This window comes from Apteryx rowi, unplaced genomic scaffold, assembly GCF_003343035.1.
Source record: "Apteryx rowi isolate R43461 unplaced genomic scaffold, aptRow1 scaffold_135, whole genome shotgun sequence".
In the NCBI taxonomy this organism is placed as follows: Eukaryota; Metazoa; Chordata; class Aves; order Apterygiformes; family Apterygidae; genus Apteryx; species Apteryx rowi.
Genome location: NW_020447586.1, coordinates 969,334 through 977,974, shown reverse-complemented (window position 1 = coordinate 977,974; position 8,641 = coordinate 969,334).

Here is an 8,641-nt window from a genome sequence, read left to right as displayed (position 1 = left end):
GGGGCACGGAGCACACGCAGGTAGAGCTGGCCCCGGGGGGAGGGCGGCCCTTCCTCTTCCACTCCCGCTCCCCCCGCGCGTCGGAGCCGTACAATGACCGCCAGAAAGACCCGCCTTCTCAGTCGGCCTCCCCCCTCCAGCCCCTCCCGCCAGAGGCGCACGGAGGCATCTGGGGTCCCAGAGAAAAGGTCGGGAGTGAGGCGCGCGGCGGGCGGGATGCGGCCGCGTCGGAGAAATCCTGCGGCGGGGGCGGCGGTGCTCCACTCCCTCGGGGCCCCGGCTGCCCTGGCGGGGCTGGGGGCAAGCAGGAGGGGGACACAGGCCCTCACTGCGGACCCCCATGCCAACGCCAAGCAGAGGCGTGTAAAGCAGAAACTCACACCCCCCCCTTTTTTTTTTGATCATTTCGATCCCTGCCTTGACATTTTTATCAGCACATTGGCCCATTTCTTCAAAATGCCAGGATAACATCAAGAGCTAAGACATTGAATTGTAGTTGGTTGCAGTCTGCTAACCAAGTTGTTTTATAAGGTTCAGACCCTTAAATGTTTTGTTTTTGTTTTGCCATTTCTCTCTGAATATACATCTTAAGAACCAAAGGAGGAAAAAAAAGAAGCAGCCAGGCTAATTTCATTCTTACTTTTTTAGCATTCATCAGCGAGGAATAATTAGCCACCCGTAAAAAAGCAAACGAAAGCAATGAAGATACCTCTGTAACTGAAAGTCCCAAAGTACTCCTTGCAGTCATTCTGATAACACCAGGACACAATCTGTTTTCATCATCTAAGACCATTTATCACTTTGAATTACAACTATACTCTTGAGCCCCTCACCATACTGTGGCAACCATGAGACTCTTAAGCTTTGCGTGCATATTATCTGGCACTTCTAATTCTGGAATGAGAAGCAAGAGCCAAGTTTTGTTATCTCTGCAATAAACCCCACTAAGCTAAGAGGCCAGGAAACCATTCTCTTATTCAACTCGCTGTCCTACTTTGATGGCCCAGTTGCCCTAGCAGAGGCTCTCTCTAGATATCTGTATTCCAGCTGATCAGATCTTGATTTTGTTTAAATTTGGAAGGATGAACAAAAGCAAGACTGGATATGAGGATCTCAATCTTTAAACATAAAACCTTGCAAAATTAAGGGAACTATTTAATGAAGACAACTGGACTGAAGAGTTCAGGAACCTCATGAATATCAGTGAGGTTTGGAATTTCTTCAGATCAGAAGCTATTAAAGCTGTGTGAATGAGATATTCCTAAGAGAGAGAGGGAGAGGCAGAAGGATTCCAAACGTATTCGGCTGAATAACTAGCTCAAGAAGAACACACAGAATAAGCAGACAGCCTACAAGGAATAAAAAAGAAAGGAGTGATCAGAGATAAGCTTCAGGCCTTAGATATCAGGAAGCACAGAGATAAAGAAATTCCCACAAGTTAAACAGAGCCTTGAAAAGGAAACCAACACACACACACACACACACACACACACGAGACCTTTAGCAAAAAAATAAGATGAGAATAATGAAGGAAAAAAATTGAACCAGTTATGCAGTAGGGATGAGTTAGCAATTAGGGAAAAAGTAGGTACAGTCCAAAATTAGGGTATTTATTTTAGTTTGTAGTGTGAAACTGAAGATATTGAGCACAGGAATAAAGGCAGCTGGTCAGTAGGACTGAAGGTATCAAAACAGAAACTACCACAATTGAGGTATAAATGAGACTCAAAGACCTGCGTGTGGTCAAACCAGAAGAGGACTAGATGACACCTTTCTCAAAATTTGAAAGGAACTAGCACATGGAACTACACAATATTCAATTGCAAGGGGTCTTAATTCTGGTAAGGCTGTGATATAAAAGGACCATGTAAATATAGGTACAAATGAAGTACTTACCAACAGAGCTGTTTTCATCAGAAAGGAAAGCATTAATATTTTTTATAGATACAAGACACTAATGAGACAGCATCTGAAACAGTGTTCTGATCATCCATGTTAGAATAAGATGTATTAAAATTGGAACAGTTGCAGATAGAGGCCATTAGTATAAGTTAAGGGAAGAGAACTACTGGTGAAAGAGTTTGCCTTCTTTAACTAGCAACAGTTCTCTTAGGAAAAAAAAAGGATTAGCAAGGGAAAATAAATATTACAAGCATAGATTAGTGCTCCAATTAGAATAGTTTCTTAGATAAGACAGGGATACAGCCCTTCATTAGAAATAGCAGAATGTAAAACTGAAAGTACTTGCAGGATGAAACTGGATTACTTTAGGAAAGTTCTCATAGGATATGTTTGCCAAGTGTTAATAAGGGTTTGAATTTGATGATTCTAGAGCTTTCCACCCATCTTACATCCTCTCTAAGAAAGGCTTCTTTCACGGAGGACACCATAATATATTGACATCATTTAACTGATACAGAAAGACGAATAATGTCTAACTTGCTCTAGCTGAAGTTCCACTTCAAGTCTCACCAATTCTGATAGAAATAGTTCCTAATGTTATATGTAGTGTAACATGTAAGTGTACATTTACATACAGAAAATATTCCCAGAGAAAAACTCTTATTTTAATGCTGATTATTTTAGAATCCACATTTTTCCCGTGTAGTTGGCTTTCTTCTTCCCAAAGAACGGTGGGAGTTATTTTTAAGTGGGGGCACTCCTACTGTTTTGGTATTTGGAAACAAAGTAAAAATGTGGATCGTCACACTTCACTTTGCTAAAACAGGATCCAAGTAAACTAGACTCCTTGGCTGTACAATCATTTCTTTCAGTATTAAAAGTAGATGTCTCTCAATGGCCAATTTGTCAGTTAAAAACATTCTCTCCTATTCATGACCCTGAATCATCAAAAGCAACCAATGGCGAATGCCTAGATCAGTACAAGTATTAAAACTACAAGCGACAAGAGACTAAGAATTAAGGAAACAAATTTTTCTTCTAAGTGCTGCTAACCAAACTACTATGATGTTATTTTCAGAGTTGAATGGCCATATCCTACAGAAAAGTTTCTCTTAAATCAACGAAGGAACGACTACAGTATTGTTTGCCCAAGACCATGTATTGGAAGTATAAGTCACAAATTACAATACATATTTGACACAAAAGAATTTACTTAGCTAAGGGGATTTTTCAACAAGATAAAAACCATAGCATCTTTTTGCATGGGTAAGACATTAGAGTAAAAATGATATAACAAGCAGCTTATTCTCTGTATATTACAGCAACTAAGGGCCAGGTACCAGTTTTAGGACCTTAGTGTGTGATATGGTACAGAGTCACCAGCCCACAGGTCTAAGCATTCAGCTATGTACAAGTGCAGGAAGGGTTCAGCCTGTCCTTTCACATGGATACACAGGTAGCAAATGACAGATCTGAGTGTCTGGCCGTATCAAGCACAATAGCAGGCATCCAGTCTTCAGACATCATGAGCAATTATCCCTACTTCCTCCTACAGAATCCTCCAAGGAAAAAGTGGTCAACTTACTCTTTCAAGATGGTCTGGTTTTATTCTAGATAAAAATTGGTTCAAATGATAAAAAGTGAATGGAAGGGACCAGCATCAACTAAGAAATTCAAGTCATTCAAGAATATGCGAGTATTTGGCTTTTTCTTCCTCCTTTTCAAATTACATCCCAAGTTCCACCTACATAACTGACTTGCTCTGTAAAAACAGGTTCCTTACTTGTGAAACAAATTCATCTTTTCAATAGTATTTCAGTATACATTATTTTGACAGCAGTGCAAATATTCTCACCTTACTTCTTACCACCAGTATTTTGGACCATTCCAAACAAACATTTTTTAAATGTGGCAGAGCACATTGAGAAATAGAAAAGTACTGGAAAGCAGTAAATCATAAAGTTATAAACAGGCTGAGTGGAATGCCTGTGAAATGCAGTCTGTTCTTTCCTCTTTTCGTTGGGCTGTGTCCACTTTTAAATAAAGCAAATTATGAAGTATCTATTGATTCACAGTAAATTCTAGGCTCCCAGGTACTACAACACACTGAAAATGTTTCACAGTGGTACTCAGATTCTGGAAAAACTAAGACAGCTAAGTATACAAGACAAGCCTTTGGACTACTATTTGTATACTGTTGACTCACAAACACCACTTGTTTCTGATGAGCTTTTTTTTTTTTCTTTTTGTTTTTTCCATCTCTTTAATCAGTTTAACATGTCATCCTGCCTTTATGACATCTCCTTGTGAACATTTAATTGTCACGTTAAAATAAGCATTGCCAAAATTGAGGTTCTGAAATTGTTCTACCCAGACTGTCCTCCTCTTTTTTTGATGGGGAAAAAAAAAAGAAAAACAAAAAACCTCTTGTAAACTTTCTGTTGCTCACTTCTGTAACCATCATATCCTCTGACTTAGCCCTCTCTCTCCCTTCAGAATCACATATTCAAGCTGTAGTATCTACAGAGCTAAAACTGATTCTGCAGGTATAATTTCACATCTATTATTGCAACATCATTCTTTCTGGCCTTACCTTAACTTAAAACTGTTCAAAACACTACTGACATTATCTCTAACTACAGAAGCCTTCCATTTGACTCCCTTCAGCTGTTCCCTCTCCCCCACTGCATCTAACACATGCTATTTATCCTCACCTTCCTCAAATTTTGTTCTCCTGCAATGGTCTTGTAAGACTCGGAGAAAATAAAAACTATAAAAATAGAAAGAGGAAGGAAGGTATTAGCAAAAAACACAGGTAAAGAAACAGAATTTGAGAGAAGAAGTGAAAACTATGAAGCAAACAAACATGAAAATAAGGGGAAAACAAGTCATTTTTTCAGGCAGGAGCAAATCTTCAACTGGTGTCTTTCTTACGGTATCCTTACCATAGAAACATTTAAATGATTTCTAGAAAAGACCCTGAAAAGTCCTCTAATCAGTCCTCTCTGCTGTAAAGCAAAAAAAAAATCAACTTGATCCCTTTCACACCAATGGGCCATCTAGATGGCTATCTAATCTGTGCTTCAGGTAAGGGAATTCCCCAGCGTTGTGAGCAATCTATCCCAGTGTTCCACTGCCTAACTAAAAAAATTTCCTAACATTCAATCTGAATCCAACTTTATTTAACCTCCTTTATTTAACCTATTTATTTATTTAACCTTTATTTAACCTATATTTTAACCTCCATCTCCCATTCCTTTAATTCGCTTTCTCTTTCCAGCATCTTTTTACATGTTTGAAGATTATCCCTCTGTCTCCTTTAGGCTAAACCAGTCCTTTTCTTCTTCCAGGCTTTTCTAGATCTTTACTCATTCTTGCTGCTCTGATTCCTTCTGTTGGGCCTACCTCTTTAGTCAAGGGAAGTGCTCAAAGCTCACAGTTCTCTGAGACTGTGCCAAAGTTGATCAGAGAAGAGGGATCAATACACTTATCTTCCACCCTAAAACCTATGCAGGGTGTTTGTGTATTTAATTTTTTTAATGGTACTGATGTTACTGCATCACTTTAGCTTACAGTATTCCATAATACTTTGATCATTTGCTATAGAACTTCTACGAAAAACTTGCATTTCCCTTTATTGAACTGCATTCTATTCCCCCCTCCTTTTTTTTAAAGGCATCTTATCTAATTTATCAAACCATTTTGTTTTCTAATCCTGTCCTCCAGGATAATTGTGCTACCTCCAGGTTGGCATCAGTCTGCAAATGGAATATGTAGTCTATCACTTGCTCTTTAAAAAATATACATATATAGAAAAGTAGTGGGTCAAAGGCATCTGTCTGAAAACCCACACATATATTTCCTTCTTGGCAATGAACTATTGATTGCTACTCCAACAGGTTTTCTTTAACCAGTTATATACTTGCTGTATGATAATTTAACCTAGACTGTGATTTTTTGCTTTCTTAGGAGAATGTTAGATGAAACTGTGTCAAAAGTATTACTAGAATCAGGAATATTAAATCTATTTCTTTTTGTATTTGTCTGTCCTGTTATCTGCAACATAAAATTAGTTTGGTTTTTGAGCAAACTGGTCTTGACAAGTCTATCTTGCTTGTTTTTGATCTTGTTTTCACACAGAAACTTGCTCAGAGTTAAATAATTTATTTTTTAGTATTTTCTTTCAGGAATTGAGAAGCCGGGGAATTACAGATTGGTCAGCCTGTCTTCTTTTCCTCTCTTTTAAATACGGTCACTAAATTTGCCTATAAGTTGGTAAACAACAACTAAAAGCCCAGTAAGAAAAAGGAGAGACTGCTGATTAATTCTAAATCTAAATTTTTTCTCAATTAAAAACAAAAGCCCAATAAGTAGTAAATGATCTCTTCCATGGCTATGTTCATCTGTAAAATTTCACTGCATACAAAGGATATTATTGCCATTTAAGATGTAATTCTGATTCACATTTATAATTAATTTGCTTATGGGTGCTCTATAGTTAGGACCTCTGACAGTGTTAGTGAAAAGGAAAGTGTCCCTCACATATACATCAATCATCCTGCAGAACTGCAGGTAAACTATTTATAGAATTAAAAATTGTTTCAGCAGTGGTTTTGAACTAATGCTTTCACTGCAGATGTGAAAAAAAGTAGTATATATTATCTAAGGCATATTGAAAAGATTAAATCAAAACATTAAATGGGGATAAAATAAGAACAGAAAGATATTTAAGAGAGGAGATACCAACTTGAACCAAACCAAAAAGTCATAATTGCACTAAAGACTGTAGTGCTTCATAAGAGAACTGTTCAATGCAATTAAACAAGAAACGATTCAGTGCTACAAAAAGAAAATCTAGTTTTGCAATATCCAATTCTTGAGAACGTTAGTCATAACTTTAACATGGCAGCCATCTACCTTTACCATACAGATGGGAATGTAAACAAGGGAGAGTATCTTGGCACATGCTTTCAGCACAGGCCAACTAAACTGTTTTGCCCATGCAATCCCATTCTGTTTCTTTTTTGGGAGGGGAGGAGTGGGGTGGCTCTTTCAGCACTGATTAAGTGAAAAAGTGTGAAGTGTTCCTAATTTAGAAATCTCAGCTACCAGAAATGAAATCCTACTTTAAACTCTGAAATCCATCATTAGATGCAAGAATCTGAGGGAGAAAAAAATTAAAGTGAAGCAGTTTTTCTTTTTTTCCTCTAGATGCAGAAAAAGTTAACCAGATTTTATGTGCAAAAATCAGCAGTGGAAATAAGATCTTTACATATGTCTTAAATGAAGCAGGAGGTTGAAGTCATCCCTTCCTTGAGCTCAAACATTTCAGTGGCTGCTTTAAAATAAGTCTAGTTAAATAAAAATCTAAGAAACAAAGGATATTCTTGGATATTCTGTTTTGTCTAGAAAAAAGCTCGTAGCTGATGCAGTACTTCCCAGATTCCAGGAAGGGGTCTACAGTTCTGGTTATTTTGATTTGTCTTCACTCTTGAAACTCCTCTACCCTGGGGAGTCTGTAGGTGGAGCACATAAAAGGGCTCAGTTATTCAAGAGACGTTTCATCTGGCACTAAACCCTGGACTACATGCTTTTAATTATTTAAATACTTAAATAATTTTATAGCTCTATGATTTAAAATAGTTGTTCTTTTATAGTTTTCTATAAGTGCTGTTTTCTGACTCAGCTTCTCTTTAATGTCTTCAAAAAGGAAAGATTTGAGTATTCTAAATCTCACTGAGATGACACCACATATTCTAACCTACATTCTTCTCACTATTTATCTACCTAAAAAGCATACATACATATGCAGCATTTTAAGGCCTGCTGCACAGTTATTTTGTGCACTGAGGCACAGTTTTCTTCCTTTAAATCAGTGGTAAAGTTCTAGGAGTTGTTGCTACAAGCATGACTACTGCACCATAAATTAGGAATCTGCAGAAACAGAGATCTTGTCTAATGGGTTCCATCCTACACTTCAGGGTTTCTGCATGCCCTCATACAGGTGAAGAAAATTTTAACTGAAGACAACATATGAAATTCTGTATACCTGATGTTAGATGAACTGGAAGAATGCTGAAGACTTGCAGCCTAGAAACAGTGCCTCTGAATTCCACTGTTCTTGTAAATAATGCCACTTTGTATTAACTGTTATTGTAGCTGTATTACTCCTTAAACCCTATGTTCTCTCTTTTTAATAAATGTTACTGCATCTGAGGAATCACACAAGTGAAGCAATCTTGGCAGCAGTCTCAAGGATCTCTGGTAAGCCCCAAACTAAGCAGTAGCATTAGAGAAACAAAAATTGTTCTTAACAAAAAATATAATAAACAGTCGGTTCTCTGCTGTATTTTTTGTGTGTTTCTCTTTCCTGATGGACATGAGATCATTGTTTTTGCATGTTAGAAGCAAATTTTACTTTATTCTTTACTAAATTTAAATAGGTTTATGGAATATAAATAAAAGTAGACTTTGACTGCTGTAAGACAATTTTAAAATTTAAGTTGGCCAACTACTACCATGGCAGTTCCTTTACCTAGGCACATACCTATGAAAAACTAAGCTGGTAACTTTTGCTCGCTTCTGTAGATTTAAAGACAGATGCCAAATTTATGTGGGGTTCAAATCAGCAAAATTGTGATATAGATAACTCCCATCAGTAGTTAGGAGATTTTAAAAGGTCTGTGCTCAAAACACATACAGGAAATTAATATATATTATACTTTTCCAATCATTATGG